Below are 21,863 nucleotides of genomic sequence, written 5' to 3'. Positions count from 1 at the left end.
AAAAAAAATAAGGCCTATGAAAACTGCTTTAAAGTTCAAAATTTTCTACTTACGAACCCATTTTCGGTTATAGTTTTATTGTATAATGTGGCAAATTAAGTAGTTATTTATAAAATAATTGGAAAAAATTTAAATATTTATGCCTGAATATCCACAAAATAAAATAAAAGGCACTTTTTGGCCATGTTTTTTTTTTGCAAAAATCAAAACAGCTGGATGGTGTTCAGCGGGAATTTAAACCTTATCGCCATCTATGTAAGGAGTGTTTTTGATGGCGCACAGTGGGCTGAAAATCGCCTTTCATAGACATAGAGACTTGAATTTTCAAGGGTATTTTTTTTGGCTAGAAATGGATTCTGCTGATCATTACTATGCTATAAAATTTCGTACGAAGCAATTGCGTGTACAAATGAAGGAGTTATCATTTTTTTAAGAAAAAATTGTATGGCTCTGACATTAAAAATGAGGCTATCTCTGGAATCACAAGGTTGGCCATTCTATCCTTACACACTACTATTTTTTTTTTTTGACATACTTCGTATTGTGGCGCAACTTGCCATTTTTGTTTTTTAAATCCTCAAGTTGAAAAAAAAACTTTTTTTATGTTGATGATTCATTTTAATGCTTAAATGCTTTACATATGAGTATGTTTTGTTTAGTTTACAATATTTTATTTTCACTGCACGCCTAAAAGCATTTAAGCATTAAAATGAATCATCAACATTAAAAACAGTTTTTTTCAACTTTGAGGATTTAAAAAAAAATCGCAAGTTGCGCCACAATACGAAGTACATCAAAAAATATAAATAAATAGTAGTATATCTGTGTGTAAGGATAGAATGGCCAACCTAATGATTCCAGAGATAGCCTCATTTTTAATGTCAGTGCCATACAAATTTTTCTTAAAAAAATGATAACTCCTTCATTTGTACACGCAATTGCTTCGTACAAAATTTTATAGCATAGTAATGATCAGCAGAATCCATTTCTAGCCAAAAAAAATACCCTTGAAAATTCAAGTCTCTATGTCTATGAAAGGCGATTTTCAGCCCACTGTGTGGCGGCTCGATTCAAAATATTACAAGATGTAGTGCATCGCCTTAAAATGATTTCATTAAAACAGCAGAGGAAGCAAGCAATTGTCCCCAATAAAACAAATGTATTTTTTATAACTGAGTTATCTACACTGCATGTAATAATATCACGGGCGCGGTACAAACGTACGAGTGTCCCACCAATAGAGGGTCGTCATGTACCTAAATACTAAATTCCGTGGCATGAGTGCCCCAATCATCTAATTATCATAATAACCATTACAGTAATGTCATTGTCTTCTTGGATTTTTGAACTGGTGAGGAGTACACTCAAACGATGTTTTTTGAAATTATTATACAAATAATTGTAAAAAATGATCCATCAATATTTGACGGAAAATTTCTACGCCTCGTAAATTTTAAACTTACCTTTTAGAGCACATAAATAACCTGCCGTAATTACATATTTTAATTGTTTGAATTTTTGAAAACGACCTAACTATTTTAAGAAAATTGTGAAAACTTTAAATTCTCTAGTGAACTCCTGCATTTAATAAATCCACATATACTGTATGAACAACTAGATAAACATTGAACTTTTTACATTTAAGTACATCTCATTCCAACTATAGTTTGCAATCTTCAATACAATGTTTACATGTCGTGGTAACAATATTGGATAGTAATTTGGACTTGGCAAACTTCAAACGTCGTATTTGCGAACACTTTATACCTGATTACTAAATTATTAATTTTGTTAATACGTTTTGAAAAGCTCTCGATTATTATGTTTTGCTATTAAATAAAATTACGCGTATATGTTGCGTTGTGACAAGTCGAACGATTTCGTTACGCACTTTCCACAATGGAATAAAAAATAGTACGTTATGCAACGTTAAATATTTTATAATTCATACATTAAACTGTGTAACTTGATTGTGTTGTCGTATTTCAAAATAAGAATAAGTTTTGTTTTTGATTAAAATTTGTGAAACCAATTTAATCTTCACATTATGCTTCAAATAAATCAAATCCGATTGAAAATAAGCTGGGTGTACCGCAAGGATCTGTATTGGGTCCGATATTGTTTATACTCTACATAAATGATATGGTAAAAATATTAAAACATTGCAAAATAAGACTGTTTGCAGACGACGCACTAATTTATATTGCAGAAGATAATTATGAGAAAGCAATCAAAAAAATAAATAGTGACTTAGAAACATTGTCAAAATGGCTCAAACTAAATAAATTAAAACTAAATGTAAATAAGACAAAAAACATGCATATAGGCAGAAAAAATACACATGAGGAACTAAAGGTTTCTATAAATGGAGAAATCATAAAAAAGTGGAAGAAATTAAATATCTAGGTGTTATTATAGACTCAAAATTGAACTTCTCAAAAAATGCAGACTATACAATTAAAAAAATTGCAAAAAAATATCATTTCTTGGTAGAATCAGAAACAAAGTAAATAAAGAAACATGCCAGATAATATACGATACAATTATATCACCACACTTTAATTACTGTTCAAGTATTCTTTTTCTCTGCAATAAAGAGAAAATGAAAAAAAATGCAAATACTGCAAAATAAAGCAATGCGAATAATACTTAAGCGCAACATATACACACGGATAAGAGACATGTTAAAGGAGCTGAATAAAGAAAAATAAATTACAATAACGAGATACACGGACACGGGACGAGAAATTCTAAGCAAATTAGATTGCCAACAAGAAAAAAAACAAGCACCCAAAAATCTCTGATGTACCAGGCCGTTCAACTCTATAACAAAATCCCGAAGGAGATTGCTGTGATAGAAAATATTAATAAGTTCAAAAATGAATTAAGAAAATATGTCTATCTCAATTATTAATGTTTCTTTTTTTGTGACTTTTTTGAAATATTTAAAGAAAGATTATGTTTGCCAAACAATGTACATGTTTATATGTTTATAAAACTATTAGCACACACGAAGATGTGAGCTAACTTAAGATTAATAAATAAAATAAAAAAAAAAGTGGGTGTGTCAAGCCTACGCAAGACAGAAGTGAAACTTCTAGTTTCAGCTGATGCTTGGCGTGGCGCAGTTCGCTGGTGTCTGAGAGAGAGGAAAGAAGAGAAGAGAGAGAACGTTCGTGAGCGGCTCCCCCACCTCAACAAGGTTTCACTTCAAAAATGCCACAGCCGAGAATCGAACCTCGCTTAACTGATTGAAAGCCAACCACGCTGAGCACCAACTGTAAGCAAAGCCGCATAAATTGATTATATTATGTAGGTTCTGAAAATATGAGAGCTTGTTATGTTTTATAATGTTACCTACATCACACCCAAAATATAATATATTTTTAAAAATAATGTACAATGTACAGAAATAGAATCCCACACAAGATCGCGTAGTGCGCTCTAGCGAACGGATATTTTATCAGAGGGAGATAGTTTTAATTTTTTTTTCTGTAAATTATTACATATTATCAAAATAAATAAATTAATTAAATAAATGTAATACAATTATCATAATATACGGATTAGATAATAATTTTAATCCAACACAATAACGCAAAGCGCGCTCTAGCGGAGTAATGTTTTATCACAGTGAGATAAGTGTTTTTATTATTTTGCAATATTATTTTCTTTTAAAAAATGTTCTGACCTACTAAAAAATAAGATATTGAATGAAAAAGGCGTTAAAAACAAAAAAATAATGTGCGATGGCCGAGAATCGAACTCGGATCAACTGCTTGGAAGGCAACTATGCTGACCATTACACCACCAACGCCAGTTGTCGGGATGAGCTAAGAAGCATTTATATGTTACTTCAAAACTTTGACTAGATCAAATGAACTTTAATCGGTGGTGGGGGTACCCGCATTTTCGTTTCGGTCATGAGTCGGTTTTACTCCGGTCCTCGAAATTGCATGACGCGCGTAAAGAAGTTTCACTTCAAAAATAAATACTTACCCCAAGTCACAATTTTTAAAGACGAAAGTGACCCGCAACACTACTGCTTTAACTGACAGGTAAACAAAGCAACTGATGTATACAGAAATATTTGGTCGATCAAGGGCTACTATTACCACAGCTAAAAAAACTAAAAAACACTGTCGCGCACTGAGGATTTTAAGTTTAAATTTTGTTGCACAACTGACAGTTGCAAAACGGAAGAAGATTAAGGACACAAACAATTTTTCTAATAAAATACATTTATGTTGCTGTACGTAAACCTATTGTTAAAATTGCATTTGTTTTGGCTCATGCTGGCAATCTTTTAAAATATACAATCTAAAAAAGTTAGAGTCGGACTTCGAAATTTGTGACGAATCAAAAAAGCGCTCTAAGTTTAACAAAATATTTAATATACTTATCGATATGGAAATAAATTTATGATTCGGTTACTTATGAATAAAATATGCAAATAATTCTTTTGTTTTTTCATTTTCATTAATATTGTTGTACGTTTTCATATTTATTTTTTTGTTACAAACGGGATAGACAACCACGGCAAAATCAGCATTGGCAAATAAATTATATCTGATTTTATATTTCATGTTACATCTATTATGGTTTCTCTATATTTGTTTTTTACAAAAAAGATGAACTGCAATGTGTAATAGAATATTACAAATTCACTTGGTAGCGTCTTTTTTATGTAAATAAAATAAATGATTAAAAAATATTGTATCGAACATGAAAAATGATTTTATTGCATTTAATATCAATTGCGGCGAAAGTTGCACACGTGGGGGTTTGAAGACCCCCTTTTCCAAATCATAACATTTACCAGTTGAAAAATGTATCAATATTAATATGTCACCAGGCGGCAAAACGACTGAATCGAACATGAAAAAGTTTGATAACGCTATTTTACCTACTCTCGTATTACGAAATAGTGTTGATGAATTTTAAATATTTACTGGTCAAGGGCTGAGTTGACATCCCATCTGGTTTACGCGTCTAAATTTCAATTTCTCGACATTCTTAGTCCTCCATCACAACTCAAACAACATTAATCGCTTATTGTAATGGTAGTAGGAGATGAGAATAAAATATTATCATGTTATTCGTAACCCAGAAATGTATATTTTTCTATATTAATATGTGATATATTTATTTTACTAACAGTCAGTGAATCAAATAATTTAGTCGGGCCATGTAAAGAGTCAGGACGACAGAAGAGTTTTCATGAGACGGTGTATGAATGTGAATGATGCAAATGGTGTGTGCCAAGACCTATTGCGTGGCGGTCCATCCTTACTGCCTACTATTGCGGAGAAAAGGTGTTATTTAAAAAATATATTAATTCCACGTATTTTTATTTTCTTGAAAGGAAATATAACCCACAGAAACCACATGTTTTGTTATAAAATGACTTTATTATCGAGGTGTAACTGTAATCATCAGTTCATTTTCGGGTCACGAACTTTCTATAGGACGCCTGACCGGTAAACGCGATAAATTATGTATGATTCAAGCATTAATTCGTTTAGGAAGTTAAATAATTGATTAAACGCAATCTATTAATCTGACGCAGGAGGCCGTGAATATTAATAGGGAATTAAAATGAATGTTTAAAGGAGCAGATTAACGAAGATATTTTTTTGAGATATATCTCCTATTACATTTTGGATTTCAACCAAAAAGTTAAAATATTCGTATTCTAGGAATTTGATAATGCATTGATATTGTATTTAAAAAAAGTTGAATACTTGATCTATATGTATTTAATTCAACTTTAAAAAAAATGAAACAAATATTTTGAAATATAATCAAACATACTAATTTCGGTTGTCGGAACATGGGTGCGTGCGTGATTTGAAATTATATTCCCGAGTAATGCTTAAAATTACTCAAGTTCCATGAACTTTTAATTTTATCAATAGGAACTGTCTATAAATCATTTCATGTAGGTGCCAAAATTATTTGATTTATTAAAAATATTTTTTACATTTTTTATAAGACATCCAAATATTCCGAATAACCTGACAATATTTGAAAATCTCTTACTACCACCACAGTGTTGTGATGAAGCACTTAGCCTCCCAGGAATTGAACTCACTACTCCTGGGTGGGACCCAAAAGCATTGTCAACTCAGCCACCGACCGGTCGAATGATATAATTGAAATGTATGTTTATTTTGTTTAAATGTTTGACGGATCTAAATCTGAATTATCTAATGTTTTTTAAAATTTATTAACGGTGTTCATTCGAACGGAGAATCTTGTCACCTGTCTGTAAAAAAAAAAAGTTTTATAAAGAATATAAAAAAAGGATGTGATAAATTTGTGTTGTTTCAAAATTTACTAAATTAAATTTTTTATCATTTGTTCCACATTTCAGAGTGATATTCGTGGATTCGCCCTGATGTAAGACCACCTTTCAGAATTGAAACGTTGCTTGAAATGGCTTTAGCTGATTTGGATGTCAGATATGAATAACCAGGTATTTCTATACAATTCTCCTCTCCATATCCTTTTCCTTTTGACTACCATGAAACACGGTGAATATAATATGTCGGTTTTTCCATCAAAAAATTTACCCTTTAAAATATATTCAATCATTTTTAATTAATCACAGATATAATTGATACATTAAACAACAATAACTACTATCATCACTGAATTGAGATAACACATAAAAAACTTGAACACTTTTTGTGTCTTCGCTAAAGTACACTTATTATCCAGCTTTACAATAGACACGGATGAATAATACCACAGTACAATGGCGAAGAATTCTCCATCCGACTGTCAGCAAAAATATGAAATAATAAACTACAATGGACAATAAAAGTTCCGATATTTTGTTTTCCAAAGAAACAACGCGAAATTCCACAGTATCTAACAATTCAATTGAACATTAAGAAAAGCACCCCCGCTGGGGCGCTAAAGAACACAAACGTAAACCTTACAACCCTCTGCGGACTAATTTCACAGCTTACAAGAGATTCATAATCTTCTTGATTGTAATTTTGGAGAACAGGGGATGAAAATCTAATGGTTATTTATAAATTGTTGTCACGTTATTTGCTTCCTTGTTTTAAGGGTGGTAAATAAGGATAATATGTAAGAAATAATGTAGTCCTTAGTTTTTGTATTAGCATTTTATTGGAGTGTCTAAATATGGAAATATTTGAGGTCAACAGAAGAGATGAGAAAATACAGAAATGGATGGAAGAGAAAGCATTTTTTGATTTTGTTTTGTATCAGACTGCGTCAATTTACTATTGAAAAACACAATTAAATTTAACGTACGTGCTAAGTTTTTAAGTCTGATACATAAAATGATAGATTTCTGATTTGAAACTTCCAGATTCGTGTTGAATATATCAGGGCACATTTTGCTTGAATCACTACACCCCGTATCAGGCTGTGCTGAGCCATCACGTCTATTGTGTCATGTGGTATGCATAACAGATTTTGGTGCCGGCACTGGTACTGGTTTTATGGTACAAACAACATATAATATTCCAGGAGAGATGAACTATCTATTAAATAACGTATAATTTTATACGTTGTTTCTGCAAGGGTTCCTCAACTCCTTCTTGACTGAAGACTTTGGTAGTGCGTCTCAGAGAGCAAATCTTAGATATATAATATTATTGAGACTGGTTTTTACTCTACGTGATGTTTGAAGCATGGATAACCGATATATAAAAAAAAAGAAATGTTCCCAAAAGTAACCAAGGAGATCGAAGATCGCCCTTAATAAACCTGCTCGATGACATCATGTCATAAATTTGTTAAATTAATTTAATTTCCGACAACACGAGCATTTATTCACATTAAGATACTGTGATAATGTAAGCCTATTACCTGCCTCACAAGTCGATATTCGTTCTGAGAGAGGTGAAGATAAGATAGTGAAAACAATTTGGAGAGTTCTTTAACCAATACACAGAAACTGTTGATGATACAAACGTGACACAATCAAAAAATATAAACTAAACCAATAGATCCCACAAAAAATATACTACACAAACGTCACGTAATGTCCTATGCAGATAAGATGGGTAAATAATCTCATTATAACCGGAATATTATTATTAAATTATAATACTCATATACGTAATACATACTTTCATTTCTGTCAGAGTTACTTTCATATTTTGCAATCAATCATAGTTCTAGAATTGTTTTTACCAACTTTTTATATGTGATCTCTTTTCGTTTTTTTTTATTTTACAGTCCATAATAATAATCAGTTATGTCAGAAACAGTTTGGCTTTGAGCTCGAAATTTTCAAACAATTCAAGCAATGAAATCTAATCAACATTAAAAATACGCCCTAGCATTAATTCAATTACAATTAACAAGGAAAAGTGTGTTATGTATCAAAAAGTGTTCCTGATTTTAAGCACATTTTAAAGTATTTTGTAAGGTGTTAGTACTTGCATATGCCTTAAAAAACAGATACGTCTGAACGAGAAAGAATTGTTTGATATATGTTCAAAATTGAACGATGATGTGTTGTTTATGATTATATTAAATTATTAGCTAAATTAAAAACACTCATGATATCGGTTCTCTTCTTCATTTGTATGTACTACATGGATGAGATATTCCCCCAATATTTAAAGACAAATAATTTTTAAATTTCAATGTTTATTTTCCCAAACAAAAAAATCTACTTTTTGCTTACAACCACGTTAAAACATTAATAAATTCTAGCTGAAGTCCCCGACGTTGCCCGGGCTTTACACAGATTTTTCAAAGTTTAATATAGAGAGTGACCTTCCTCTTTTTTCGAAGGGCAAGTGTGCAAACTTTCATTAGTCGGAATTTGTTTATTGTATCTCACTGTACATAAATCGTGTTATATCTAATAAAAATCAACCTCAATACTAAAACTAGGGGCCAGTATCGAGGTTAATAATTAACATTTTTATTAATTAATTAACTGGACAATTTGTATAGCGCCGCTTTTGTGAGATATCACCTCAGGGGCAAACATTGTAATGAAACAAACCTAAAGTAATCATAATAATAAAGTAATACTTCACACAAACACAAAATGTTTCAAAAGAAAGAAAAAATATTTTATATAAGTGGCCAGATGGGTAATATTTCAGTATATTGTAACAATATTTGAATAAAACTGTAGATTTGCATAAAAATGAAATCCACACCGCCCGCCCAGACAATTTTTCTTTGTACTCTTCTGTTGTCACTGTATTATGCAGTAAATCATGTAAAATATGTATCACGTAAAATCCCATTAGGTCGTTTAAATTAATAAAAAAGAATATTAAATAGTTATTATAGATAGATTAGAGAAAGCAAGGCTGATGTAAGGGTAGTGAATAAAATTAAGAAAAGGACGCTTAGATAGTTGGGGCATGTAGAGCGAATGAGCTAAGAAAGGAGTGTGAGGAGAATATATGACGCAAATGTGAATGGTAGCAGAAGGGGGGACGCCCGAGGAAAACATGGAGCGATCAAGTGAATCAGTACTTCAGTCGGGCCATGTAAATAGTCAAAACAATAGAAGAGTGTGTATGAGACGATGTATGAATGTGAATGAGGCAAGGAGGGTGTGCCAAGACCGAGTTGTTAGGCTGTTCTCCGGTTTCTTGCGGAGAAAAGGCTTGATGGTTAGTTGGTTGGTAAGTAAGTTATGTAGATTATTATGGGATTGAAAAAAAAAACTTAAATGATCAAAAAACACCCTTTATTAAGGAAATCGAAAAAACAAAAAATTGCATAATTTTTCTATGTATTAAAACATAATTTAAGAATAAAACTGTAATCTGATATTTTTTTCTTCGATAAATGTCCTTAAATATCCTAAATATCCTGCAGCACTCAGTTACTTGTAACATGGACTCTTACTATTATTTCTCATCACCTTTTGTATCATTAAAATAACTATAAATAAGTTCAACATGTTTATTTGGGACCAATCTGGTTTCGCCCTGCTTCGAAATCTTATGGTTCAGTTAATCAATTACTAACCCTAATAATGCAAGTAACAAGTTGAAAACGATCTGGATAAAATAAAATAAAATTGTAAAAAAGTAAATATGAAATGATTTTCACAAATGAAGAGTCCCAAAAATATAAACATTTAATCTTATTTTAAGTGCAGAAATTGAGCCTTGCGTAACCGAATCTAATTAAATTTTCTATCCAACAACTCAGTAGAAAATAATCCAATATCTTTCCAAATAAGCCATCTCAAGTGTGAAGAATTTAATTACCAGCCCCATGACCTTTGAAGTGCCTATTTCGAGAGTGTCGATAAGGTTGCTGAAAAAACAGAAACCATATTAAAGACATTTCTCGAAACCCCCGACGTGCTAACTTCTGGAGAGTTACGAAGGGCTTTTCAGGAAAAGTAGAACAACTTTTGGGCCAGAAGCATTCTTCGGTCGTTTAGTACCTACTCGAATGTGAATAACTCTGTATTTTATCTGATGTAACAGATACAAGTGAGTAACATCAAAGCTACTCAAATAAATACGGAATAATTTATTTGAAATCTGTATAACATCTTCTCCTTTATAATATATTCTTAACGTATAAAAATAATAAATGCACCCACGTTAGCGTAATGTATAAGATTCAGAAAGAGACGCTTGGGCTTGGTTTGGGTAATTGTAAAGAAATACGACGTGAAAATGAATGGTAGACGCGCAAGGAAGACACATCGCCATTAAGTGAATCAAATATTTGAGTCGGGTAATATCAAGAGTCAGAATAACAGAATAGTGTGTAAGAAACGATGTATGAATGTAAATGAAGCAAGGAGTGCGTACCAAGACGGAGTTGTGTAGTGGCCCCAGCAAGGAAACGGGTATCGCGATTGGTTATTAATTTAAAAAATATATATATATAATTTTTTTGCATGAAAAATATTTGGAATTATGGAGATACATGTAACAAATTTAAAATTATGACAAACAAATTGTAACAAATTAATATTGTATCAAATTAATCACCACGTTGAGTGCCATTGTAACAGACTGAGATAGGTGTTATATGTAGTATTGAAATAATTTTAGAATGTCACAAGATATCATTTATTGGCAAGAACGAAACATCGATTAATTAAGTTATTAATTACGATTAAATTCAACCAGAACATGAGACTCATAATTTAGGATTTATAACAATATCTCAGTGGAGTGCAGTGATCGAAGATTTACTTGCAAAGTTGGAATTAAAATGGTAGCACTTTTATAAGTAAAATAGTGACAAAGGAATTCAACAATTGTAATCTGACCTGTTTCATAAAAAGGCGCCATGCAAATCAACTATTGTAACTGCAAAATTTATAATGGATAACGTGATGTCCAGCGATAACAACAGCTAGCTAAACAAGAACGAAATGTCCGCAAGATTCCTCCCATAATGTCGCCTGAAGCAATCGCTCCAATCCTTCCAGATGAACCTGTTTTCTTTCCCGTTGTCCCATAAATATACCACTCTCTAGATAGATATCTTCAGGCTTTTTGTATCGAACAGAATTATACAGTCCTTAACCACAGATATACAAGCAGTACTTACCGTGCGGAAAAGAGCAGTAGACAAGGTAGAAAAAACTCAAGGTCATCTAAAAATAAGATGCAACTATAGACAATATAATTGCTCTCGGCCTACTCCATTCATTCACTAGCCCAAAAAAATATTTTAAAAATAAAAATGTCCTTGAAGCAGAAAAATGTCGAAATATTTTCCAAGGGCAAGGTTCATCTGACTAAGAAAATAAACTTTTACAGTGTATTTCCTTAATATGAAACTTGTTCATCTGAGAAGAAGAAACCCAAAATGACAAGAAATTTGCAAAAACACTAAAGAAAATTTCCAAAACATGACTGTCCGACAGTGCGACGATGAATTCCGACATTTTTCTGACTATTTTGAACTCATGGTTACATATGTTTAAAAATCTTTAATTTCACTATAACAATAAGATAATACAGAATAACACTAATCAATAACATGAATAAGTCGGTCGATGTAATAAATAACATTTATACTTTGTGGAGGAAGACATATGCTAAGTATGAAGCATTGTTTAACAAAAAACCGAACGAATAACCTAAAAACTATCAATTCACTTTAAACTTGAACTTACGTAGGTAGGTTGAATATATGTTTGTAACTCGCTAACACTATACTGGCTTATATTGTATTTTTATCACGAACAACTTTAACACGCAATATTTTCGACGCGAAATGATAGTATTTCGGCAGCAAATGACAAGAGAGCGAGAGATCATACCAATCATTCTGCTCTAACCAATCAGATCTGAGCTTTTAGCCATATTATTCGTTTTCTCTAAGAATAATGAGGTGGGCGTGGCGGTTTCAAATGGGTTTCAAGGCCAAAGCTGAGATAAATGCCCCTGCGTTGTCCGTTTGGTACTGAATTACTCGGTGACCGTCAGAGGCGCTGCTGGCTCCGATCAACCATAGACGGCAAAACCCATAGACAGGTGGCGATCCGAAGATAGAGTTATGGATATACTAACCATAAATGTAGCGGAGCGAAAGTGAACTGCTACAAATGCGGCCGAAAACGTCGTGGCATTTTTCTAATTGGACGATTAACATAAAAGTCATTTGATATGAGCAAATACTTCGTGCTATCACAAGAAATATCTTTTACAGTTCCTGGTAGGACCATAAAGGCATCTATAATTATAAATACTTACTTCACCTCTGTTTACTTTTCCTGTCTTTGAAGTGAATCACAACAACACGAGAGAATTTCCCGGAATTTGAAATATATAATTTATTTTTCATTTTTTTTAGGAAAATATGAAAAGGGAAATTGTTACTTTACGTTGGCACGTGGTATAAATTTGCTTTGAAATATTTCTATTTGATTCTGCATTCATATTATTGTGTTTTTTCATAGAAAAAAAACAGATTTTTGTTAGACAAAAGAACAAGGTTCAAAATAAGTAATATATTTATATTTTAATCGAGGTGAGCAGGAAGATATACTAGCATACAATAATAAACTTGTGAAATTAATTATTGACTGAAATCTCTAAGCAATCTCACACATTAGCAGAAGCCTAATTTAATATATATACATAAGCTTTCGGGTTGAATAATGGCACAAGCTGGACATTCGCGCTCCTTTTGCCAGGGAGTCGGTTTGGTGTGACGCGACGTGGAGCGTTCAGTAGGGTGGATCGCCATTGTATGGAATTTTTTATTTTTTATAAATTAGTTTTCGCGGGGTGCGGAATAGATGCTCTAGGTACATACAATTAAGCATACAAAATATCAATATAAAATTTTGATAGCAAGTACTGCCCCAAAGCAGTTGAATTATTTAAAATCTGGTAAAAAAATTACCCTTTATAAAACAGTTTTGTGTCAATATTAATACTTTAATTTTTACTTTTACATTTTATAATGAATAAAAATTGCCGCGCCTTACATAATAATATTAAAAAAATGTGATAATATTTATTTTCCCGCGAAAATTTGACAAATTGCCGAGTCCACTTTCTCGCGACTCGCTCGCGCACCGCGCATCTTTAGATCAACCGTCCATATCTCGCAGCACAGTTTCAAGTTTTACTAACGTTGATCTTCCAACTAACCAACATTACTTCTTCTTAATAAATAAATCCAACAGACACTGGACTATCTGTTGTATCCAGAACATTGGATCCATACAGTATTTATCTGATCAGTCAGGTGCTGCCATCGTCTGCGCTACATTGCAAGATATTGGATTAGTGACAACAGACAATCTAACAAACGTGATCGATCGTAATAAGATTTGACGTGCTCGTGCCAAAACTAGGACCACACTGACTGCCATCAACCAGCCCCATTTGGATTTGTGCATTTGCATATCGTTTGACGGTCAAAAGATAAAACATTAATCATGGAGGATGGACGCAGAAAAGTTGTGATAGAAGAACATATCAGTCTTTTGAAAGAACTTAGCTCACAATAAATTTGCCACATGGGCGTTAAGTTCGGCGATGCTAAAACAATAGCTCACAAATTGTTTGCATATTTTGTGGTAAAATCCATTGATTTAGCGTGCTTCGTGGCTATCGGATGTGACGGAACAGCAGTCAATACTGGAACTGGAAGTCTGGAATTATTCGTCTTATTGAAGGAAAGCTCCATCATCCACTTCAGTGGTTGGTTTGTCAGTTACATGCTAAAAAGTTAAGTTTGAGACAACTTTTCGAATACCTTGATGGATTGACAACAGGTCCTAGAAGCTTTAGCGGCCAACTACGAAAGTTGCTCAAGAACTGTGAACATCTTCCTGTGATAGAATTTCAAGCAATAGAATGCAATTTACCTATGAACCTTACTTATGAAATTACAAAATCCCGTGACGACCTTAGCACAGACCAGCTTTATTTATTGGAAATGTGCCGAGCAATTGCCGAAGAACAATGTAATGAAAACTTAGCGAAAAGAAACCCGGGTAAAATCTGTCATTCGCGTTGGTTAACAACAGCCAATACTATTCTCCGACTTTACACATCAACCAAGAATCCGACAGATATCAGGTGATATTGACTGAATTTGTGCTAAGAGTGTATGCTCCGATGTGGTTTAAAATAAAAACACAATCTTTGAGACAACCAAGAGCAGACTTCAAAAGGCGAGACACCTCCACGAAACCATAAAATTGTCTCGTTACCTTCCAGAGCATTTGAAAAAGGTGGTAGATCCCGTAATTCAACGTAACGGGTATTTTGGCCAAGCGAAAATATACTTATTACTATGTTAAATGACGAACGAAGACAGATTAGAGAGTTGGCTCTCAGACGGATTCTAAGTATCCGAGAACTTACGTTGGGGTTCTCTCCTATAAGAGTATTTAAGCTACCTACTTTTAATTTCAACGCAGAAGACTATATTGACTTGATATACTGGGAAAAACCATCATACTTACAAAACTGATATCTAGCGAGACAATGATTGATGCCATTGCAGACCACGAAATTATCGAATCCAACATTTTGTGTAAGTTTCGATCGATGCCCTGTCAAACGCAAGCCACGGAAAGATGCATCAAAGTGGTAACGGCATCGTGCTCTGCTGATTGCGGCCCTGAAAGACGTGAAGGGTGGATACAAAACAAGCTAGAATCTTGTCGAATAATGCCAGTATCGAATTCGAAGAAGGACTATAAAATACAATAACTTTTATGATTTTTTACTATATTTTTTAACAGTGTTTGTGATTTTTTGTGTGGCAATAGTATCTACTTTTATTGTTTCTTGATTAGTAGATAATATTATTAGTAACTGAAAAGTAATTTTTTTTTTAAATTTTAACTACTTTTATTGAGCAAAGATTAAACCCTTCTTTTTCTAGTTTCACGCTGTTTTTTTAAAATTTGAATTGACTTGGGGCAGTACTTGCACTCGAAATATCTTAATGCTGTAATAATGACTTTTAAAAGTATCCCCATAGAGCATCCATTCCACACCCCGCTGCTAAGAAAAACATAAAAACAAAAAATCGATCCACCCTAGCGTTCAGGCAAAGTAAATATTTGACCCTACGGAGTCCAATTCGTGACGCGGAGTTCATGACAGACTCTGTCACCACTGAGGTTTACGGTTTCAGTCGGGTAAAGTCGTTGTATAATTAAGTTTGGCTTTTAATTTTCTGTCTGTGGTACTAACAGATCCTACATTTTCTCTATAAATCTGTCGAAAACACAGTGCATTGTTTTTTTTTAACATTATTGTTGTATTGATTGTGCCGATATATAGGATATAGCAGCACGTACCTGAAGAATTTTAACCAGCGATTCCTGAGCATTCTTGCATATTTTTCGTTTTTTGTGTATTTAAACACAGTAATATTATAATACTCTACTTCTTTTGAATTGGGTTAGCTGTAAGAAATATGATGTAAGTATAAGCCATACCTTTTTAAAATTTTTATGTTGAACACAAATTATGAAATTCAAAACACAAATATTTCCTATAGCTAGTGATGTAACTAACCGATTCAATAGATAAATTAATTATCTTAGTTTATAATGAAACGATTGTTTTAATACTATGCCTATGTTGCACCGATAAACATCTAATAAATTAAATTTAATAGGTAATTTTATGTCGGCACACAAAATCACAATAAATCCACTGTCTATAAAAAGGAATTATACGGGCGAAATATTTAATAATAGAAATAAATCAATTAAATAGGAAAAATAGAATAGGAATAACAAATTAATCAACCTTTTCTAATTTGTCCACTTGTTAATATTGTCTTAAAAAGGTTAGATTGTAGGATAAATATCGTAGGTCTTAAATAACGTTCGACTGTAGGGTAAATACCATATGATCTCCAGGAACATGAAAAGCTAGTTTCGTTGGAATTTTGTAAGTTGTAGATTTACTTACCCAAGCCATTTGGTTTCAACAATGCGACAAACTTTAAAAATACTTTTTTTTAATTTCCTTGCTATATTAAAATAATAACTGGTTGATTAAAATATACTAAATAATTTTGGGCTCTGCCTTGTTTTTAACTTTTACGTTAGCTCCAGATAGGAGGCCTTAAGAAAAATAATTTCCTTCATGGCCTATGTCATATTTGAGGGTGCTATGTGGAGGGTCTTATTAAGGAAATAAAGAAGAAAAAGTTCTTGGGAGTAAATATATATGAGTGGTGGGTAGGAATTTGGGATCTGAGTATCTCATACGCAGACTCATCCGCTGACAAGATCTAGAATCTAGACAAACCTCACACAATGAACTCCTTGAACACCAAACGTTACAAGCCACTCGGGGTGACATATGGCAAAGGCGTTGATTATCCTATAAAAGCTTCCCGGGCGGCGGTACCCGTACCCGCCTTCCAAATTGAAGTTTCTCCTTAAAATCATGTTTCAGTCTATTCTTCAGACCTGATATTTATATACTAGCATGTAGTGTGCGAGTACTCCATAAAAGCATTTGCTAAGTTAAAAATTTGCAGGCATTCTATGCATCTCAAATTCCAGAGAAATTTGAGTACATAACAAGAATTCCTGAGAACATTATGACGAGATGTAGCCTCAAAGTGAGGCATGATAATAATAGCCGATATACCTACTGTAGGAAAGCGCACGAGAAATAGATGGGTGAATCATAAAAAAAATATCTTTTAATTACAAAGTAAAATTGTGTTTTGTAGAGCTGCAAAAACTCTCGAATAATGAATCATAAAAAAATTATCTTTTAATTATAAAGTAGAATTGTGTTTTGTAGAGCTGCAAAAACTCTCGAATAATGAATCATAAAAAAATATCTTTTAATTATAAAGTATAATTGTGTTTTGTAGAGCTGCAAAAACTCTCGAATAATGAATCATAAAAAAATTATCTTTTAATTATAAAGTAGAATTGTGTTTTGTAGAGCTGCAAAAACTCTCGAATAATGAATCATAAAAAAATATCATTTAATTATAAAGTATAATTGTGTTTTGTAGAGCTGCAAAAACTCTCGAATAATGAATGAGCTCTGGCAATATAAAATTCTACTCAAATTTGTCTATCCAAAAACGAGTATGTTCAGGTTCATCCCAAAATATCATAAATATTATCTATGTATTTATATATGTCATTTCAATTCTGGTTTTTAATGTCTACAGTACAGTTGTGTTGATGTTACCTACTTTTAACAAAATTTATAATTGTGGAAAAAAGGTCGATATTTTTGTGTAAGCACGTACTTATAGTATTTTATGAACAAACACCCTACAGTTTTTCCCGGACATCTTACCGGGAAGTGCTTTAAAAGTAAAATCTAATAAAAATTTTATCACCCCGACCAGGCACTCTTACCAAATCACCAAACGAAGCGAAGCACTTGGAGTGACCTATGGCATAGTTGGTTATCCAATGAATGGTTTCCGGGGTGGCGATACTCATACTCTCATCCCAAATTGAAAATTGTTTTATTTAAATTCGAGATATAAAATTTACCAAAGTGAGTCGGAAGAATTAAAAATTCATAAAAATGGACTCATCCCAAGATCGTTTGAATTTGAGATATCTACAAAATTTAATCAAAGAGAGGAATAGTGGAAACATGAATAAGAAAGCAGCGACAATCAGAATAAGAGGCCATTGTCTTATTGATAGACATTGTCGTGAAATTAAACTTAATTACTATTAACTATATTTACAAACAAAATGATTATGTTTTATGTTTATTAAATTAAAGAAAAATAGTAGAACCTGCAGACACTGATAAACATGGTAGACACTGTGGCAACACAGCGTGAATACTTTTTTGTTATTATTAAATTTCTTGTTAAATAAATGTTTTATAATTAAAATAATACATTTATTAAAAAAATGTTTTAAATATTAATACAAAATTAAATAATTTACTTAGCCATAATGTTTGTTTCATTTAAATCGATTGTTCAGGAAAATTAGTCAGTAAGGAATAAGTCGCGATATAAACAGATAGTACTGATTATATTACAACCCGTATCGGATTTGACTCGACACAAGCTTTTTTGTTGAGCTCTCAAGTCGGGCTTAACAATTCGAAGATTTTTCCCAAGTGTAAGTCTATTCACGTTGGAACTGTGATTGTGTTACAGTTTTGAACAGCCATTGACGTGAGTATTATTAGTATAGCAAATAAAGAGGCCTAATCTCTTTTAGTTATGCAGTCCGCGTTCGATGAAAAAGCCTCTAACCAGCATAAGCTAACCGCCTAGCTCACCTACCACGCACACAATACAATCCGAGAATTAAGGATAAGTGGAATGCGCCAAGGGGAGAACGGAGAAGGCGAATTTCTGGTAAGAAAATACATTTTCACGTTTTTCTTTTCAGAATTTCGACAGAACGGCGGAATTCGAATTGCGGGAAGACCACTTAAGTGTTCTTTAATAGCCATACAGTGATAGTGATAACGGGCTTACTGTTATGATTAAATAGCCATGGAAGATATGTACTAAATCGTTACTATTGAAAATCGGACCGTTTTTTAGGGGAATTTTTTTGTTACTTTACCTTCAAAGTGTTTTTTGTACGATTTCGGTTATTTTTTCGGTCACCTAAAAGTCGAATTATAAATAATAATAATAATAATAATAACATGGCATTTATATAGCGCAGTTTAATGTCATTTCACTTCAAGTACGCTTAACTACTCGTATAACAAACTTAAAAAAATAGTAATTCAGTATTAGTGGTTCTTTAAATTATTCCTACAGTGTGCCTTACCCAAATACAGATCTAATATTATAACATTAAATACATTGTTTATACAAAGTGATTACAAAACTTAGAATAACAATAATAGCAGGACAGGACAAAACACGAATATTAAAACTAAAACATAATATAAAACAGGAGGCAGTTTATGCTCAGAAATGAGAATTTTCTGAGCAGACACTTTAAAAAGGTACAATAAGGAGACAACCGAAACCAAACAATTAGAGAAAGTTTTAGAATATGGCTTATTATAAAATATTGAAAAGAAGTTAGAATTATCACTACAAGACTTTCCAAAATACTAAACAGACCAGTATTTTAAAGTACGGTTAAAAGTGTGTAGAAAATATCGACAAATAGTGTTTGGTTCTTTTTTTAGTTTGTATCCCAAAGATCATTTTGCCCATAAACCTATATAACGAATAAAACTTTAAAAAATATCGTTCTCTCCTCAATTTGAGTTCTTCTCAAACATGTTTATCCTGCTATGATAAGATTTCAAATAGAAATTTAAAAAAATCATGTTGATGCTTATAGATTTTAGTAGTCGTTGGATATTCTTTCGTTTTCGGTAATTGAAAAATTAAACATTTGAAATTGCCACAATTTTTAGCATTTCATTTATTTTATTTTAGCCATTTGTACATCGAAGCTTACAATCTCTAATTGATTAAAACTATTGAAAAATAATATTTGTTACATTTTCTTTTCGTTGATACGGCTCCTGCAATCCAGTTTGAATCTATCGATTTGTGCAGACTTATAGTTCGAATAGAATATTATAGCGCACTATAATACAATTTCACTCCTTTAGATAGTAAACTGTTTTTAATATTGACTTTTCATTTGTTGGTATCCAAATTTCATTGTACTTGTTCTCGTATTATGTCTGTGAAAGTCCTTGTTTAAAAAAAGTAGATTTTTTTTCGCAAAGAATTACAAACCGTGGTCTCTGACGTCAAGAAATATGTAATGCTCAGTTTCGAGAGTCTTCATTAGAAGTTCGTTTGTTTGTTTCTTGATGCTTATAACAAGCAACTCACATATTTCTTAAATTCGTTTAAATATTAAAAAGTAAATTTCATAAACGTGGCAAATCATCCCCAGTTTAACAATCTACATAGACTTCCAGTAATGTGTATTCCGAGTAGGTTCTCTACAAGGCCGCGCTTTCTAATAATATTTGCGAATTTAAGATACTGTGGAGAAGCTTTCTTCTCGTTTTAAATTTTCCTGGAAACCTTTTTATATTTGATTATTCAAAAAATTGTGGCGGCGCTGCGTTTGGGAAAATCTTACTTTTTTGTTCACCGACGTGAGATGAATAGAGACTTATGTAATGAATTAATCACGTCGGGAAAATCGGAAGTAAAGGGAGAATTTACGAAAGTCTTTACATTTAAATGTTGAAGTAACTTACATTATATTTGAATAATTATGTTTTAATTTATATATGGGTACATTTGTGTAATATTTTAATGATATTCTAAAGTAGTGGAGATCTCAGCATCACCCCGGTGAAAACCATAATTATCCCGAATTGAACAGTTGCTTGAAATGGCAGTTGCCGAATTTAGTGCCCAGATCTGAATATCGGGGTCCCAATCTTCTTTTTCAAATTTTCTTCCAAGTGGGAAATAAGGAATCTCTTGCAGTGTTAACTTAAAATATATATGAATTAAAAAAACTTGTTTTAAATTTATTAAGTCTGTTTTTACCTCAGACAATAAAATATATGTAAAAGAATTGCTTGAAAAGACAATGTTGGCAATAGTTTTGATCTTTTACGTAAATTTATAACCGTCGGGCGTCGTTCGTTATATAAAACAGGATATCTTTGGCGATCAAATTAATACAATTTTTTTAATGAATGTTTTATTTGTTTATCCATTTTTAAAAAACGTAATATGATTTGGACGTCTAGATACAAATAATAATTAAAAAAATCTTCTTATTTAAAAATGATTTTTGTAACGGATATTTGAATTCTAATCGGCTTATTGAAAGGAAACAATTAATATGTTTTTTTTTTAGAACTAAAGTATCAAAACATGAATCAAATTTTTTTGTTGAATAAGCATAACACGCAAAAATGATATAAGCAATATATATTTAAGTAACAAGGCGAAAAAATCATGTGAAAAAGTGGTCATAAGTCGTTAGTCGTTAGTAAGTTGCTTATTTACTGTATTAGTGAATAAGACCCCTTACTTTGTATAAGCCAGAATTTTCTTTCAGTGTTTTGCTGTGATGTTTATTGTTGATATTCTTCGGTCGTAATGAAACTTTTCTAGCTATTGATATAGTACTGATCAATATGTATTTATTTTAATTGATTGGGTAAGTACTTGAAAAATGTTTAGCTAAATTGAGAATATTATCGTTGGTGATAAAATTTATTCTTTTATTCATCATGCACAATATGTGCCATTCTTAAAAGTATGAAGAGTGAAAGTACAATCAAATTTGTTAGAGACACGAGTGTGTATCTACAAAAAAGTTATAACCAAACAAAATTACGTAACACGTACCATTGTTAATTAATGCGTGAGTATGAAATTTATCGGGAGCCTCCCCTGTCCTTATCCTATATTCCTATATTCCTTTTCCTCTCCCCCTTACATAAAATAATGTTTACGACATATTTAAATTC

This window comes from Hesperophylax consimilis, chromosome 15 (assembly GCF_061612785.1).
Source record: "Hesperophylax consimilis isolate HC1 chromosome 15, BYU_Hcon_1.0, whole genome shotgun sequence".
NCBI classification, from domain to species: Eukaryota; Metazoa; Arthropoda; class Insecta; order Trichoptera; family Limnephilidae; genus Hesperophylax; species Hesperophylax consimilis.
The sequence above is the reverse complement of the archived record's forward strand: the minus strand, read 5'-3'. Positions refer to the sequence as shown.